Below are 19781 nucleotides of genomic sequence, written 5' to 3'. Positions count from 1 at the left end.
TGTGCACCTGACAGAGCATGGGAAGCTGAAAAATCCTTGACTAGTGTAAGCACTGCTTAGCAACAACTAAAACATCAGTGTGTTATCAACATTATTCTCACACTAAATCCAAAATACAGCACTATACCTGCTACTAGGAAGAAAATTAACTCTATCCCGGCCAAAACTAGGACATGCATCTACAGCATACCTACTCAATATGATGGAGTCACTCATGAAGCAACGATGTACAAAAAAGACCTCAAGGTAAGAGAGGACAACAAAATAGGTGTCAATAGTTTATAAACAGCTGCAGATTTAGAGGTGCATGACAGTTGTTGGGAGAGCTGAATGGGCTGTAGTACTCCCATTGTCTTTCTCCCCTACTAACTCCACTTACTGCAGCAAATGCACCTCTGAGTTCATGAGAATTTTAGAACTGCAAAGCTGTGCAGCCACCATTGCTTCAATATAAGGCTCTTGAGTAGTAACAGTACAGGTACTAAACTCCAGGGAAGGGTAATTACTTAATTAGTTGGATATAACCATAAGGATTCCCTTATTAAGGAAAAAAAAAAAAATGCTCTGTTATAATTTTATTAACTTGTCTGAACAATTTCTAATTCAGTGTTTGAGAACTGGTTTTAACTCTTTCAGAGATGCAACACCAAGATGTGAAAGTGATTTCCCAAGGTGGTTCATGCAAGTATTAGTCACTCTACTTCTGGATGTAGGTTGAGTTCCCTCAATAATTCTAGCTGTGAAAAAATGAATTCATAACTCAGAGAAACTTTTTTTCACCATCCCATTGGTCAGTATACATGCTGAGGATACCCTAAGCCCAACTTCAACATCCTTATTAACAGAGAGATTCTGAACCGAAACCTGCAATCTCCACTACTGAGCTCTCAGGCATCAAGGTAACCACAGATAGGAAAGCTGAAGCTCCGTTATTGACACTGCTCCACTTTGTAGGACAACATTACTGTTCATCAAGCTAAAAACTTAAGTATTGTAAAAAGATTCATTTTTACCTTCCGGTTAGAACGTTCACACAGGAGTTAGAAGATATGGACCCTGGTTTTAATTGACAATCAAACATCAAAATACAAAATAGAAAAACAAAAAGAGTAGAAATAAGAGACATTCTCACAAAAAATACCTTGGTATTATAAGGTTAAAGGACCTACTTCACATGCACTTATTTGATTACTTCTTCTCTTTTTAGCTTGGTGGAAATAAGAGACTGCAAATTAGTAAGCTGATTAGTAAAAGAAAATTATCTCCTGCTTTTTGTTCTTAGAGTTAATACTTAATTCTTACACTTCCATTTCTACTGCTTTATTTTCTTTTTAAAAATCTCCAGATGGAAGCCAAATATTTTGTTTCAAGTTAAGAGATATATCTTAATCTTTTGTTATAAATACATCTATGCAGAAACAAACCACTTCTCAGTATATACAGAAGCTTTTATCATCAAAACAAAATAGATGGGAACAGTTGATTTTGTTTATATTGCACCAACCCTTAGGTAATTTTTCAAGTTCAGCATTCAAAATAGGAAATAAATTATTTTCCCAGGCCTAATTATGACATAAAACAGTATTCTGAATAGGTCTCTGTCTTCTTTAAGTTTGTTTGTAATTTTTTTGTGATCAGTAGGAATCTGAATTGAAAAGTCTAGTTGGATCTGGTTCGTATGAGAATAGTGTTGTTATGGTCCTCAAAATGACCTGAAGGGTTTATGTCAGAGAATTGGTACAAAGCCTCATTGCAGGTCTAGTTATGTATTCATACACAGTAGTAGTTTACAGCATCAATTGGGCTATTGCACAGGACTTTACTACACTTCCCAGTACTTTAGTAAGACTTTTTTTCTCCTGTTGTACCCTCTGACATGCAAATATACAGTAAAAACAGAATTCAGGTCCTCATCTACTATAACGTGTCTTAGCTTAATTATAGACAACAGAATACGGTGATTTGCAAAAGCTGATCTTCTAGCACCTGATGTTACTTATGCAATAATACAAAATATATTACATGCAGATGTGAAAATGTTCCTGTTTACAGGAAGACTAATTAGTGGTTTCCTAATTAGCCATCCTAAAACACCAAGAGTGTTATCAGTACCAATCTGTCTCATCTAGGACTAACTTGAGTCCCTCTATCACACTGTTGTGCTAATTAGATATATCTATTTTATGGTATTTCATGGTCAAAGGAAGTATTCAGTTGGATTCTGTTTCATCAGCCGTAATATATTAAAGGTTAACAGTGGGTGGAATTTCTTTTACCAAACTTCAGTGTCTAGGACTCGATTCATTTGCCACCCCCATAAGGCCCTCAAATCTGATGTAGGACCTAAAAGAGACACGTAATTTTTTGGATTGACAACTAGAAGCCATGTGGGACAACTTATGACTTTCTAGACGGTTGTAAGGACCTTGTTCAGACAACTCTTTCAAGTTGCTAGAGAGTAGATGCCGATATATGAATGTTATCCATTGTCCTTAAGTTAAGTGGGGTGAAAGAGACATCATTCAACTGACCTATTTTGTACATTCACATTAGGACAAGACAAATCACATCCTGCATGCACCTATGTCTCACCATTATCTCTAGAAGAAATCAACATGACTAGCTCAGCTCAGACTGTATACTATATAGTCAGAAGTTAGCTGAAATGAATCCCACTCATCGTGATTTTCTGGTAGGGCTAGGTTTTTTGAAAGATCTGTTGATTATAAACCAACCTGCATAGCTTGACATTAAAAGCTTTTTCCTGTTTTGGAAAAAATGAAATGGTAGATTCTTAACACAACATGGCATCAAACTTTCTATTCTAAACTATCTAGCTAAAAAGGATAATCTGGTTGATCTTCTGAAGAGCTGACTCTCGTTTTTACATGCTAAATATTACAGATCTTTCAGTTTATATTTAGCAGTGGGAAATATACAATGTCGGTCCATTTAAAAAATCATGGTTTGCCAGGTGTATGGTATTGACAGAAAATTACTTTCCTATAAAAAATTCCCCATCAATAGAGGGCTTTTTTATACTTTAAGCTCAATCTGTGATTAAAATGGCAATCTCCAGTAGCACTTCAAGAAGAGGACTACAGCAAATATGTTTGAGTGATAGGCTCATTAATGCCAGCTTTTCAAATAACAGTTTCAATGGGAATGGACTTTTTTTTTTTAAAAAAAGCAAACAGAAGTATATGAGAATGCTAGAATAAAAGCATCTCAAACTGGATTTAGTTATTAATTTGTATTTTTAAAAGTTTGACCCTGTGCCATAAGGAGAAGTATAGGAAATTCAATCAAATGTCCTGTCATGGTTTAACCCCAGTAGGCAGCTAAGCACCACACAACCACTCACTCCACTCTCCCCCCAGTGGGGTGGGGGAGAGAATTGGAAAGGTAAAAGTGAGAAAACTCTTGGGTTGAGATAAAGACAGTTTGATAGGTAAAGCAAAAGCCGTGCACGCAAGCGAAGCAAAGCAAGGAATTCATTCACTCCTTCCCATGGGCAGGCAGGTGTTCAGCCATCTCCAGGAAAGCAGGGCTCCATCATGCGTAATTGTTACTTGGGAAGACAAACAGCATAACTCCAAATGCTCCCAATTTCCTTCTTCCCCCAGCTTTTATTGCTGAGCACAACATCGTATGGTATCGAATATCCTTTTGGTCAGTTGGGGTCAGCTATCCCAGCTGTGTCCCCTCCCAACTTCTTGTGCACCCCCAGCCTACTCATTGACAGGGTGCTGTGAGAAGCAGAAAAGGCCTTGGCTCTGTGTAAGCACTGCTCAGCAGTAACTAAAACATCCCCATGTTATCAACACAGTTTTCAGCACAAATCCTAAACATAGCCCCATACAAGCTACTGTGAAGAAATTTAACTCTATCCCAGCCAAAAGCGGTATATCTCCCAATATATTCTGAAATGTAAACTATACCTGAATTGTCTCTTTTTTTTTTTTTGTGTGTCTCTCAGCAGTTTGCAGATGTCAGTGTTGTGGTACGTATGCTATATTGCTTAAATATTGTTGTATCCAATGCATGTCATAAAAATAGTCTATTGTTTTCTCATCTTTCTCTCCTTAAATTACATTTGTGTTGTGAGCTGTGGTGGGTTAACCCTGGCCAGCACCCACATGTACTCTCGTTCACTTAGCCTGCAGTGGGACAGGGGAGAGAAGCAGAAAAGCAAGAAAAGTGGTGGGTGAAGTAAAAGATAGTTTATTAAATGAAGGAAAAAAGAAAGGAAAAAAAACAACCCCAAACCAACAGGCAATGCACAGGCAATTACTCAGTACCTCTTACAAGTAGATTGATACCCAGTCAGTGTCCGATCAACAGCTACTTTTGAAAGACCAAACTCACAGTTTTTACTGTGGAGCATGATGTCATATGGTACGGACTATCCCTTCAGTCAGTTGAGGTCAGCTGTTCAGGCTATGTCCCCTCCCAAGCTCTTGCCCATCCCCAGCAAACTTACTGGGGGCTGGGGGTAGACTAGAGAGCAGCAAAAGCCTTGATGCTATGCAAGCACTGTGCAGCAGTAGCCAAAACATTGGTGTGTTATCATCAACACTGTTTTAGTAACAAATCTAAATTACAGCACCATACGGGCTGCTAAGAAGAAAGTTAACTCCATCTCAGCCATCCTGCGCACAGAAGCACAGTACAGATGCTGTAATTTCATGTAGAATGACTTGTCGACTTGTCATGGCAAACAATATTTAATAAATTAGTTAATTATAGATGTTTTTCTCTTGAATGCTATGCAGGTTTCTTCAAGACACTACTTCCTGTTATACGGCTGTATTTTATTTTTGGAAAAACTCATTCCAGTTCTAGTAGTAGATCCTGGTAAACATTTGGATTTCCTAAATTCTACTGGTTTCATATTACATGAGTGCTCACGACAGTCTCTATTTTTTTTTTTTCCTTAGTATGGTGCACTTACGATTCTTTTCTTAAGAAATGCTAAAATGTAACATAAAGTCCCACAGATGAAGGTATCTTTCTATTGCCCTTAGCAGCAACACTCTAGTAAGATTTCTCAAGCCATACGTCCAGTGTCTACACTGAAGGCCTGGTTTGCCTGTGTTTTGCACCAGCTGTGTTTACACTTAAACACAGGTCTCAACTTAAAGCTTCACAGAATATGTCACAGAGGCAAAACAAAGTGGATGGAGTGAAGATTTAAAATACAGCAGCAAGGACATGAGGAGAATTAATTTTCCAGTTTGGTTGCTGAAGGAAAAATTAGGAGAGAGCATAGAAAGAGAGAAAAAAAACCCACATACCCCAGCATTTTATTTTAACGCAACATTTTTTTTCTTTTTTTTATTCTTATTGAAATAACAGTCCTAACAGGTATCATTATGGAATCAGTGAAGTCTTTTTTTTTTTCAATTCTTTAAAGAAAATAAGGTAATGAAAATGAAAGAATACACCCAATTCTTTCAGCTGGGATATCCCCCTGCTGCCCAGCTGCCCAACATTTAAAGCATTTCACCACAATTTGTCAGACCCCAGGCTGACATGTGATAGCCTCAGTTGCCATTTTTTACATAATTTAAATTATTATTTAGTGATCGTGGGAGAATGACTCTAAACCAGTGGTCCTGACACATGCCAGAAAGACAAGAAATCCAAGTTTGATCAGTAGAAAAAGAGTTTGAACTTATTTTCCATCTTTTTCAAGAGTACTGAATTTAACAAGAAAAATATGGGGTTTTTTCCCCCCCCTAGTCATGCGTGTTACAGATATTTTTGGCACTTAACTTTTTTTAAGCTGGAGACAGATCATAGGCATGAACTTTTTTATTACACTTTCACTTCAGAGATTTCTAGAGTTCTCAGATTCTAGTCTATACATCAATAAGTACTTAAACATTTTAATGCAACACAGACCCCTTCACAGTTACCTCTTACCCAATGTTTAAAGTACTCCTTAAGGGAAAAAGGACAGTAAATTTTAGATTCAAACCTGTTCAGCTAGAGAAGAGAACCATATCAATTACAATCTCCAGAATAAGCATATACAGTTTGTGAATCTAGATTTAAAAAGAAACAGTGAATTTTAATGCATTGGTGATGATTTCTTTTAGACAAAAAAAAAAAAAGATTAAAAAAACTGATAAGGGAATCACTTAGCTGTGATTAGTCAAATATTTTTATTATTTGATAAACAGCGATGGCAAAACTACTGATTGGGACATGGTATTTTACACTGATTTGGGATAGCTCCTTACAGAGCTCTGCCTTTGAACAGAGAAAATTTCTGGAATAATGAGTGTTTATCACTTTTTTTGACTGAATTCCCTTCTTGCACTTATGGGATTTAGTTATTTTTCCTCTGTAAGCTCTATCTATATTCAGATATGTTCATATGGAAAAGTGTTAAGGAATACAAAGGGCAAAATTGCAGTATTTCCTTTCTTCAGAGGAAAATAGATTTTGCTTTTCTTTTTTAAATGATTGCTTTTGTAAGGGATTTTCTTTAAAAGCAAAATAGTGGTAACCTTAAAACATTATCAATTTTGGACTGAAAGTGAATAAAATTTATGTCAGTGCTATTTTGGTTAGTTATTTTAGTCTGTTATTTTTAGTGTGTCAAATTCATATACTTGTATTTTTATGTTCATATTTATGTATTTATATCTCTTTCTTTTTTATATTCCTTAATAGAGGTACTTTATTAGGCATTTTAATAATTTTCTACAGTTCCTTTCCTTCTTCTGGAATCTTCTAACACCTTTTGTGTTTTATTTTCAACTTTTCTCTCTTTCTGTGGTACCATTCAAATTATTCCAGGTATAAACACAGGTCAGGCCTTACGGGTTGACACTCTGCTGAACTTAAGGTACAGCATGTATAAAGTTTAATTCTTTGTCACATAAATACAAATCTAACCTTAAGTTAGTGATTGTATGTGGTAAACGTATAAACATCTTTAATTTTTTTAATATGTTAAATTGTATGAACTCAAACGTGGGTAAAAACCTAAAATTCAAGTAATAACTAGTTTTCTTACTTTCAAAAATCAGTCTTTTGTGAAAGATATTTTCAACAATTTGTTTTGAATTGCAGAATGAAGCAATGAAGCTTATATAGGACAGCATAAGTGTAGGTTTAACCAGGATGAAAACAGAAGAATGTGGTAAGTGAAAATTTGAAAACCATTTATTCTGACACAGCAACATCTAGTTTTGCTTCCATTTTTTATTCCCAAAATGTTTTCATTTTTGCCCTTTTTTCCTTCCATTGGCAAGCATACTGTTGACAATTCAAGAAAAATAAAAGAAGAAAAGATAGACAATTTACTTCTCTTTCAGTTTCCCTAAATTCTTTTTCCACTGTCTTGGGATATTCATAGATGTTTTAGATCGATGTCTTCTTTCTTATGATTTTCCTTCAAGCTTCTGGTAACATGATAAAATTGGTAGTTTGGTCTTTTTCTGCATCAGTAGTTCTATCTTTGTTAGCTAAGGTAGGTTTTTCTTATCTTGTCAAATGGAAATCTTTGTACTCTATTTCACAAGATAAAGCGTCAGTAAAAGAACTAAAATTACAAATTCTATGCCTGTAGTTTTAGCAGCTTTTCATGCTTTTACTATAATGAAGTCGCATTATCAAGAAAGTATCAGAAGTATCTTTATCAACAACATCAGAAAGAGAATCTTGCACAGGCGTAGCTCTCCTAGCTACAGCAAGCAGAGAAACAGTCTCTGTCAGAAATGCAGAGAACTGTTCCTCTTGTAAGTGTAAATCTATAGGCAGATATATCAGCATTTCATCAGTTTAAGAAGCCAAAAGACTTAGACAATGCTGCCTTTCAATGTTACTTGAAGGGCAGGGGGGGAAAGAAAATCTTTTTTCATTTTTGCATACCTCTGGATACTGTTTTCTTCACAGTGATAATCTGTTTCCGCCCAGAATAACTCTGTGTTCAAAACAAATAATAAATTTTTAGAACTTAATACCTATTTTCTAGAAAAGACAAATTCCTCTGCTGCTTCACCAGTGCAAATCCTATAAAATGTGTGTTCTATAAGGAACATTTTGCAGAAGACAAAAGGGCTTTCCATGGCTGCCTTAGGGCTGACTTGCTGTATAATGAACTAGTCAAGAAGAAACCATGAAAAGATGAGAAAAAAATTAAATCTGGAGACTCAATACCTGACTGATTTAAGCTCTGTTTAATTTTAGCAGACATTACTGTTGAAAACAGTTCAGTCCATCATTATAGATATGCATGTATACCTTCAGACAAATGATTGGTACATAAGTGAGTGATTCCTCTCCTTTTCTGCTCTTACAGTGAAGTCAGTGATCTGTTATTTCAAATCATAGCATTTCAATATAATATGATAATGTATGATGACTACACAAAGCACATAGAGAAGTAACTCCTATGAACAAAATGACAACCTATATCTATGATATGCAGACTCACTATTCTCTGCTGCTGTAGAATATAATTAGGAAATTATGTTTGCCCAAACTCTATAATACCTTCTGCTATATTTCGTATTCTAAACAACATATATTCTTGTTGTTAATCAACAGAATTTTGGGAACAAGTAAAAACTAAATTAAAGAGTCTGCAGAAAATGAAAGATTTAAAGGTGGGAGTTACAGGACGGTTTGAGGTACAGCTAAGAATAAAAGGCTCAATTTCTGGTGTGCTCATTTTTGTCTGAACTGTACTTTAAAAGAGAGGAGTCAATACACCAAAAAAATCTGACTGGAGCCCATGCAACTTTTAGCTGTTTTTTCAATCATTTCTCTGCTTAATTTTTTTGTTGAATAATCAGAAAAAAATTAACAAAAACCTTTGTGAAAAGGAGCACAATCTATCCACATGTAACTGTTTGAACAATAATAGAATACATTGCTCTTGTAGAATAATAAGGTAGACATTGTCATATTGAACACTTAAGACCTATTCATAGAAGGAAATTATCTGGATCACAAATGTCTTCTTTGAAATTTGTCTACCATATGATGGAAAGCTGTTGTCCAAGTAGTTTGGCTGGCTGAATCAGATGTGATCAAATCAGTTCTTCTTTAATGATGCTTTCTAATTAAGACAAGAGGCTAGAATCAACTGAACTTCTTTTAAGACTGTTTGGCTTCATTCAGAGAGACTTCTTAATTCAGTCACCACTATAAACTCCAAATAAGAGCTTGAAAGTTTAACAAATATTTTATTAAAATATAGCACAGTGATATAAATGGAGCAATGAATGTTTCCTTATAATCTCTTAGACAACTATCCTACAGAAAGTGTATTTGAAAGACTAATTATGTCACAAGTCCTGTAAAAGTCCTCCACAGCTGCTGGGAGTGCAATGAAAGGTCTCCATTAACCAGTATGAAAAACATTTAAAATCAACAGTCACAGAAAGACCCAAGGTTCTGCCCAGGCTTCTGATTGTACTCAAATGTGTCTTAAAGACATGACAGTGAAATCCCTTCTCTCTGACCCTTTAGGAGAGACCTTGCAAGACAGAGAGGTTGGGTTCAATTTATTATGTAAAGAAAGGCAACTAGTGCCATTGGATAAGACTATTGGATAAAACTATTGAATAGTACTTCCTCTTCTCTCCCCTTATAGCAGCTCCCCTCTCTGGAGCTGCTGCTCCAGCAGGCTGATGGTCTCCCATAGGTTCTGTCTGACCACTGTCTGACCACTTAGTCAAGCCTTTTTATTCTTCTCAAATAGTAAATTGAAATATTAGCAGCTTTTTAAGAGACAATACCACTGGAAAATTAATTGCTGAAACATCCAGAATTTGAAGTAGATATGCTGTCCTTCAGATCTCCTATACACAAAAGCTTTATTGTGTGTTTTCTTGAAAGCACAACTCACAAAATATACATTCAAGGTTGAAGCTGAAGGGAGAGAAAATGTCTGGATTTATTTGTTTGTAATTTTTAAAGAGGCCATGAGCCAGTTTTCATCTGTTAAAGTGGTTTTAAAAAAGAATTTCTTTCTTGGATATCATGCTTTTAAATTCTAAGAGCCCTCCAAAATTCAGAAGAAAGTTGTTTGAGAACATGTTCCCAGATAAATTAAAGTGACTCTCCAAAGTGACTAGCTGATCATTTCCAGTGGAAGCAGTGGGGCAGTAATAAGTGTTCACTGCCTCTGTAAGAACAGCTGTGTTTGAACTCTGAAAAGCTATTCTAGATCAGCATTCATTTATTTCTTCCTCACTTATGAAGCAAAAGTGGAAGCAATCTCAGACAAAGAAGACATAATGGCAAATTCAGGTGGAGCTTTGTTTTAAAGTAACTGAGAGAAGCTATGCTGTATTTTCAGTGAAGGGACAGTAAGGATTATTGAGTCTAAAATTCACGTTCCCATATTTCAGCAGTGAGTTAAAAACTCATTTTTATTTCTTTCCTTACTGTTAGTTCAGTGTGCTCTTCTGTATCTAGTATGAAGACCTACCTAGCAGAGATACTAGGTGTCTAGTATCTCTAGGAATGTGTAAGGCTGAGATGTTATTATTATTATTTATTAGTTTTAAAAATAATTTTATACAAGTTCTGATATTCATTAGAAATAAAGGCTTGGTTGTCTAGAACTTCTCCATGCAGAGAACTTTCTGCCTGTTGACGCACAGAAAAATCTTTACTTCCTTGAACTTTAAATGGTTTGCTTACTGCAGTGTTTTGATACCAAATTAGATTACATTAATTGAAAGGAAATGCATTGGAGCAGATCCTCAGCTGAAGTCAAAAGAACCATTGACATTTTATAACAACTGGAGATCTAGCTCTTTACTCTGAAGATTTTTTTTCCCTTTACCTTAAAATATCTGCTGATTAATTTATACTTTTCAGATGCTGTAGTGGTCATTCTCTTATGTTTCATACCATTTTATCTTCTATTTCACAGACTTCCATCTGCCTCAACTTTTTCCCTTAAAAAACCCCACACATATTGTTCTAATGTACTGACAGTATTTTCTGTTTCCAAAATATTGCTTTCCTTAGTCTTTTACAGAAATTGCAAACAAGAACTTACTGGAAAATTTATTTTCCCATATTTTTACCATTTCTGAAAGGAAAGTAAATATCTCAGTTTTATTTGTGTTTTACCTTATTTATTTATTTATTTATTTTTAGTTTCATCCTGTTCAACACTAGACCACTGCTTTTTTTAGCCTTTGTATGAAACATTTTCCTTTCAGGCAATACATCTATCTCCATTATCCTCATCTTGGAGGTCCCTCCAGATGGCAGCATGACCCTGTGGCATATCAGACACTCCTCCCAGTTTGGTGTAACCAGCAAACTTTCTGAGGGTACACTGCCCCATCATTCAGATCATTAATGAAGATGCTGAACAGCTTTGGACCCACTTTTGACACCTAGAGTACACCAGTAGTTACTGGCTTCCAACTAGACTTTGTGCCACTGATCACCACCCTCTGGGGCTGGCCATTCAACCAGTTTTCAATCTGTTTCACTGTTCATCCAGACCATACATCAACAGCTCCTCTATGAGGATCTTACGGGAGACTGTCAAAAGCCTTATCAAACTCTAGGTCGGCAAAATCCACTGCTCTTCCTTCACTTAGGTAGTCATGTTATCATAGTAGTTTACTAAGTTAGTCAAACATGACTTCCCCCTTTGGGAATCCATGCTGACTGCTCCTAATCGCTTTCTTGTCCTATGTGTGCCTGGAAATGGTTTCCAGGATGAGTTGTTCCATCACTTTCCCAAGGATCGAGGTGAGGTTGACTGGCCTGCAGTTCCTAGGGTCCTTCTTTTTGAAGATAGAAGTGACATTTTCCTTCCTCCAGTCCTCAGGCACCTCACCCAGTCACCATGATTGTTTGAAGATTGATACTAGCCTTGCAATGGCAACAGCCAGCTCCCAAAGCACTTGTGGGTGTATCGCATCAGGGCCCATGGACTTATGTATGTCCAATTTGCTTAAGTATTCTCTAACCTGATCCTCTTCCACGAAAAGTGTATCCTTATTGCTCCAGACTTTCTGCCTCATCTCCAAATCTTTGGATTCCTGAAGGGAAGTCTCACTAGTAAAGACTGAGATGAAGGCAGCATTCAGTATCCCAGCCTTTGCCATGTCTGTGTCACCAGGACCCCTGCCTCATTCAGCAATGGGCCCACTTTTCCCCCTAGTCTTCCTTTGCTACTTACGTACTTACAGAAGCCCTTCTTGTCACCTTTGATATCCCTTACCGGATTCAACTCCAAGTTGGCTTTGGCTTTCCTAACCACACATCTGCATGCTCAGTGTCTCTATATACCTCCCAAGTTACCTGTCCCTGCTTCCACCTTTGGTATACTACTTTTTTATGTTTGAGTTTTGCCAGGAGCACCTTGTTCATCCATGCAAACCTCCTGACATTTTTGCCTGATTTCCTGCTTTTTGGAATGGACTATTAAGCTTGAAGAAAGTCATCCTTGAATATCAGCCAGCTTTCTTGTGCCCCTCTTCCCACCATGGCCATATCCCCTGGCATTTTTTCAATAAGATCCTTGACGTGGCCAAAGTTGAAATCCAGGGCCATGATCTTGCTTTTGACCTGCTCCCTCCTTTCATGATCCTGAACTCCACCTAATGAACCTAATGAACCTAATGAACTCCACCTAATGAAATCCAGGGCCATGATCTTGCTTTTGACCTGCTCCTTCCTTTCATGATCCTGAACTCCACCATCTCATGGTTACTGCAGCCAAAGCCACCTTTGACCTTCATATACCCAGCGAGCCCTCCTGGTCTGTAAGTATGAGGTCCAGCCAAACTCCTCTCATCATTGGCTTCTCTGTCACTTGGGTCAGGATGTTATCAGCACTCTCCAGGAACCTCCTGGGTTGCTCATTCTGTGCTGTGTTGTCCCTCCAGCAGATGTCAGAGTTGTTGAAGTCCCCCAGGAGGACCAGGATCTGCAAATGTGAGGCTACTTCCAGTTGTCTGTAGAAGGCCTCATCCACTTCTTCTTCCTGGTCAGGTGGCCTGTAGCAGACACCCACTACAATGTCACCTGTATTGATCTTCTTTTTAATCCTTACTCATAAGCTCTCAGTTGGACAGTCGTCCATCCCCAGGTACAGCTTCATGCATTCCAGCTGTTCTTTCACATAAGGGGCAACTTCACCTTCTCAACTTCTAGGCCTGGCCTTCCTAAAGAGCCTGTATCCCTCCATTGCAGCACTCCAGTCATCCAAGCCATACCACCGCATGTCAGTGATCCCAACAAGATTATAGCCCTTCAACTGCAGACAGATCTCTAGTTCTTGTATTTATTCCCCATGTACGTGTGGGAGTGTACAGGTACTTCACAGAGACACCCCAGCATGTTGATTTTCCAGAAAGGGTCTGGGTGTTTGCCCATAATGTTGCCTTGTAGGTATTTCTTTGCTTACGTGTAAATATTTGAGGTGACCAAACTTAAACCCTGTTTTGTTGATTTTGTGTTCCCCTTTATTCACATCACTCCAGACCCTGCGCTTGTCAACCCTGTTAATCACTCTCTCACAAGGCTGCTGGTAACTCTCTCCCTCCCCCATCTTTCCTAGTGTAAAGCCCTTCTTACCAGGTTGGCCATTCTGTTGGCAAAGATACGTTTGCCCTGCTTAGTGGGGTGGATCTCATCTGTCTCAGAAATTGATCCTTAAACAGGGTCCTCTGTTCATAGAAGCCAAAACTTTGTTACTGACACCAGCTCTGTAACCTGTACTTGACATGCAGTACCAGCCCCATCCTCCTCACACCCTGTCCCCTCACCAGCAGGACTGAGGACAAAACCACCTTCACCCTCGTGTCCCTGACTATTGATCCTAGAGCTCTGTAGTCAGTTTGATACCCTCCAGGTTGCCCCTAGCAGTACCATTGGTGCTGACATGGAAGAACAGCAGGGGGTAATAATCAGAGGGTTAGTCAAGCTTCAGTAGTCTCTTCTCAAAAGCCTGGATCCAGGCCCCCAGCAAGCAGCAAACTTCTCCAGATGACAAGTCAGGGTGGCAGATAGGTGCCTCCATCCCTCCCAGCAGGGGCTTACCACTGTTATGACTTGCCATTTCCACCTGGTGCTCCTGTGTGGCTCAGGGTCAGTCAGCCCAGATGCTTTGCTTGAAAGCACACCCAGATCCTCCACCTCAGCTTTGAGGACAATGAATCTGTTTCACAGTTACAAGCCTTGAGGCAGAACAAGAGCCCTCCTCTTGGTGCCAGAAGTCACCAGCTTCCAGCTTTTAACTTCCTCTGAGTTTCCACTTACCATTCTGCTAGGGACAGACTCTGCCTGGGTCTCCACTGCAGCTGAGGTTCAGGGCTCTGAAGCTGTAGGGTCTCTAAGAAGATCCTGTCCATCTCTCTCTCTCTCTCATCCTCACTGGTTCCATGCACACTGTTCAGTTCCCTCCATAACTCCTCCATTTGGAAAGGGGACCATGTCTCCAGCCTCAGAGAGAGGCCCTAGACACTCCCTACAGCCTAGGACTCACAGGACTGCATCCACCATCTGAAGCTCGCTCTGTCTGGGGTGAAACCCCTGCCCCAGCGCCTGCTGGGGAACATACCCTGTGGTGTGCCACCACCACGCCTGAGGATGTTTATGCCGTTTATGAACTGAGGTGAGACCACTTCTTTGCAGCCTGCTCTCTGAACTGCTGCATCTGTTAACAGTGCTTTGTTAGCTACAGTCTGGGAACTGTGCTCTTGGTCTAACTTTTATATTGGCCTTGCCCTAGCACCAGCTAAGAGGGTTCTTGACCGTCCCTAATTAGGTGTCAGCTAGAATAAAGGTTGCAGACACCCTTGGATCAAGGGCAGCTGACTGGGCTCATTAGAGGCTACTGGAGCTTCCTCGGGTCCATATCTCTGTGACTCCCATTGTCTTCTCTTTACCTAGTGGCTGTGTTCTCAATCAAGCTTCTAATTTACCAAATTGACAGACACAAGGCTGGAGCAGAGATCAGTTTTCCTACTGATTCATAGGCAAACAGCTTCACCTTCCTATCATTCTGTTTTCAACCTCTCATTCTGCATATTCAGTTTGGTTTGCTTCAGTGGTTTCAAGCTTACTGGCATAAAGAGATTCTCTGTTTGGTAATGCCTGGGAAAAATGTCCTTCGTAAGGTTAATTTACTAGATCATTTTTTTCTTGGTTTTTATTGACCTATTTTGTCTTCCACACTTAACCAAGTGACTCATAACAGTCTATTCTGTTCTTGTGTTCTGCTATTGACATCACCTCAGAAAGCATGCCAGCTGAGCAGACTGATGGGTTTTATTTACTTTAACAAGATAGATTTACCACTGTTCATGAGTAACTCCCACTGATTTTTGCTGTATAATAATAAATGAACAGGCCATGACTCTTCATAATTTTAATGGTTGTCACATCAGAGCAGAAAGGTTTTGATTTTGTTTTGTTTTTTATTTTTAAAGACATCAAAGGCTAAGGGTACAAAAGAATACAAGTATGTACATTCCTATTTATTCTAACTTTGGTCACTGATGTCCAAAACTGCCATCTTCAAACCCCCAATTCAATGGCACTGAATCCTGGAGAAGTCCTTTTTTTTACAGTGCAGTGTTATTGATATCTTTTCTGGACATGTCAAACAGTGTTTCAATTCAACATTGGTAGAGCTTATTGAACCAATACATAAGACATTACCAGCTTCCTCAGGAACAGCAGGCTTAGCATTCTTCTATGTTGTCTGAATGTCCTATGTATGTCCTATGTTGTCTGAAAGATGTAATCAAAATAGGTTCCATGTCAGTGTCACCACTTTTTTTTAATTCAAAAAATTAAAAGAAACTGGCTGCTTATGGCTTGGATGGGCATATGCTTCACTGAGTAAAAAACTGGCTGGATGGCCAGGCCCAAAGAGTGGTGGTGAATGGAGTTACATGCAGTTGGCGGCCGGTCACAAGTGGTGTTCCCCAGGGCTCTGTGTTGGGGCCAGTTCTGTTTAATATCTTTATCAATGATCTGGACGAGGGGATCGAGTGCACCCTCAGTAAGTTTGTGGATGACACCAAGTTGTGCGGGATTGTTGATCTGCTTAAGGGTAGGAACGTTCTACAGAGGGATCTGGACAAACTGGATTGATGGGCAGAGGCCAACTGTATGAGGTTGAACAAAGCTAAGTGCAAGGTCCTGCACTTAGGTCACAACAACCCCATGCAACGCTACAGGTTTGGGGAAGAGTGGCTGGAAAGCTGCCCAGCGGGAAAGGACCTGAGGGTGTTGGTCGACAGCTGGCTGAATATGAGCCAGCAGTGTGCCCAGGTGGCCAAGAAGGCCAATAGCATCCTGGCTTGTATCAGAAATAGTGTGGCCAGCAGGACTAGGAACGCGATTGTGCCCCTGTACTTGGCACTGGTGAGGCCGTACCTCAAATATTGTATTCAGTTTTGGGCCCCTCACTCCAAGAAAGATTTTGAGGTGCTGGAGTGTGCCCAAAGAAGGGCAATGAAGCTGGTGAAGAGTCTGGAGCAGAAGTCTTATGAGAAGCGGCTGAGGGAACTGGGGCTGTTTAGCCTGGAGAAAAGGAGGCTGAGGGGAGACCTTATCGCTCTCTACAACTACCTGAAAGGAGGTTGTAGCGAGGAGGGGGTCAGTCTCTTCTTCCAAGTAACAGGTGACAAGACAAGAGGAAATGGCCTCAAGTTGTGCCAGGGGAGGTTTAGATTGGACATTAGGAAAAATATCTTCACCGAAAGGGTGGTCAAGCATTGGAACAGGCTGCCCAGGGAAGTGGTTGAGTCACCATCCCTGGAGGCATTTAAGACATGTAGATGTGGCACTTAGGGACATGGTTTAGTGGTGGGCTTGGCAGTGCTAGGTTAAAGGTTGTACTTGATGATCTTAAGGGTCTTTTCCAACCTAAACAATTCTATGATTCTATGATTCTATTACTTTGGAAAAAGTAATAGTGAGAAAACCAAAGAGCTAGTGAAGCCGAAGCTAAACGACAAAAGTCTTCTCTTCTTCTGAGTGACAGCTCTAATCAGTAAGCTAGAAAGACACCCATGCATATTCTCTCCCTGTCTTTCTTTCTGTCTTTGGTCCAACAATCTTTGATTATTGCATGAAAAATTGAATGGTTTCAAAAGAAAGGAGTGAGAATGCCCTTGATCTGTGTATTTGTCCCTCAGGCAGAGAAAGACATTTTAACTGTACCTCATATGAGTATTTGACTAACCACTAAGTGATAAAAATGGGAACAGAGTGGTACTTTCTAAACTAAAGGAATTTTATACTGTTGTAAAATACTATTTAAGTATTTGAAAGAAAAAAAGGTTGTGAGTGTCATGCTTTTGAAAGGGGTTGGGAGGTGCAAATCCCATAGCAGGAAAGTACTTCTCCAGGAGATGCACCTTAGACACATTCAGAGAGAAGGTCATACCTGTGTCCCCACATATGACCTCTTCACCTTCAGTGTGCCACTTTCTTCTCATCATCCAATGCTTCCCAAGCATTTCTTAGGGATGGACATTAAAAGCCAAATCCAGATTATATTCTTTAAGGATCAAAGTTAAAATTTAGGTATTACAAACACTGCAATATATATTTTCACTTAAAGTTAAAATAGGTAATGGGTATGCTTTGCTGCTACTTTTCCCCTGCTTCTAGCTCCCCCTGGAATATTTTAAAGCATAGATATAGGCTAGAAATTTGGAATCTGATCAAGTGTGCTGTCAGAAACAGAATCTTAAAGTGAAATATTTAATCCAAGTTTTAAGTTGGTCCCATCTTAATTAGATAGTTGTTCTAGAAAGGACTCCTTAATTCAGCATGTCATTATTTCTTTTGAACATCATACAATATTTTATTTAGTAAGAAACATTAATAAGTAATGGATCTGTTACCTTCCTGGCATTATTTCATTTACCTTGGTGGAGGTATTTAATCCAGAAGCAGTTTGGACATTGCTCTAGAATGTTTCAATGATAAATGCTAATCAAACAGTTAGAAAATATAGCTGAAAATTAACGTTAGGCACTCTAGTGTCTGTGAAATTAGACAGTAGATTGGCATCAATCTAATAAGCATTCAGGATCATACAGTTCCTATGTAGTCTCCATAATTGTCATACTTTCAGTTTATTACTATTTAAGTAATATTCTTCCATTAAGCATGAAGGTCTTGGAATCTGCAAACTGGCTTCAAGACTTTGAGATATAGCATCAGATACTCATATTGTTCAATTCAGTTGTATCTGGTCAATGTCAGTTGCACCCAGCCTCTTTGCTATAGATAATTGACTTTGACAGCATTGAAATGAAGTGACAGGATCCTAGCAATCATTGTAAATGACATCTTCTGTCTTTGCACCTGAGACAAAGTATTATTGCCTTGTACAGTATATAAGAACTTGTAAGTAAATTATAAAAAAATAGAGGATTACTTTTTTCAGGCTTGATCTTAATGAGGAAAATAAAAGCATATGTCAGAATTTTTCTTTTTGTGTGGTCTATACTTTACATTTTTCCTATTTAAAATTATTTTTTTAATATGATGTACTTTTAACATTTATTCTGTAGATTTATAAGGCAGAAACATGAAAATAATCCTGAAACAAACTTTTTCTAAATTGGCGGGCATCATCTTCATGGCACACAACTTAAAAAACAGAAATGCTGTCCAGGCTTGTCAGGAAACAAGTCTAATCACAGATGAAAGAGATGTATGTAAACAGTATAGATGGAGGTTTAAAGTCAGTGAAGCTTCTTTTATCTTTGCACTATACCAGGATACTTCCTGATATTCCTGCTCAGTCTTACGTGCCACATCTACCCTCTCTTTGGTATATGTTGTCCTCAGCTGGATACAAGTGATTACAAAAAAGCATTATCTACCTTACGATACATAAAGTAATATTCCTTAATTTTTTTTCCACTTTGATTTTACTTTTCTTCATGTGATTTCCTAAGTCAGTAACAGTTTCACTTCCTCTGTGGCAAGAAGAGGTAATTATCTATAATTCCTGGCTGTCAGTGTTTCTATCACTTCCCACACTGAAGGAGCTGAGTTGCTTATATCAGTTAAATGTAGTTAGTAATTCCCTGATTCGTATAAATACAACCAGAAATTACAGCCTTCTTTCACTGTATTGAAGGCTCTGCACTGCTGTCAACTCAAGTAAGCTGCTAAATCCCGTCCTGAACAATTTTTATCTTATCTGTCCAAGGGAACTGCACTGTCCACTCTTTGACAAGTGTGGCACAAAAGGCACTTTTCTTAGCACTGGGGTGCTTGCTCACTCTTTACTCATCAGTAGAAGACTAAATACGTTGTTGTTAGGGTATGAGTCCAGATAGTCAACCCTGACCTGTAGCTACACTAAGAAGATAATAGCACAGGTTGTTAAAAGGTGTTAAAAGTAGTAGCAAAATAAGAATATTGCCTAGGCAGAAAGAACCAAGATTAGATTATGAGAATATCAGAAATTAGAAGTGTTATGCATAACAGAAAGGAAGAGCAGGTAATAGCTCAACAGAATTGCTGACTAAGGTAGAAATTACCAAATTTTCATATCACAAATGCCAAAGAAGTTTAAAAAGTCAGCAAAAAGCCAGAGCCAATGAAGAAACAGTAAATACAGGAGGTTTGGGAGGGGATGAAGATGGCAAAGGGAAAGAACCTGGGATAGGAAAAAACATGTAAAAAGGCAACACAGGTGGAAGGAAATCCTGTGATCAGTGTTGTACAGGTACTTGCTGAGCATCCCTGTGCCTGATCACTGCAGAAGAACAAACCTGCTGTTCTCACCGTATGGGTGT

Source organism: Mycteria americana, chromosome 1, assembly GCF_035582795.1.
Source record: "Mycteria americana isolate JAX WOST 10 ecotype Jacksonville Zoo and Gardens chromosome 1, USCA_MyAme_1.0, whole genome shotgun sequence".
Taxonomy (NCBI): Eukaryota; Metazoa; Chordata; class Aves; order Ciconiiformes; family Ciconiidae; genus Mycteria; species Mycteria americana.
Note: the sequence above shows the minus strand (reverse complement) of the source record.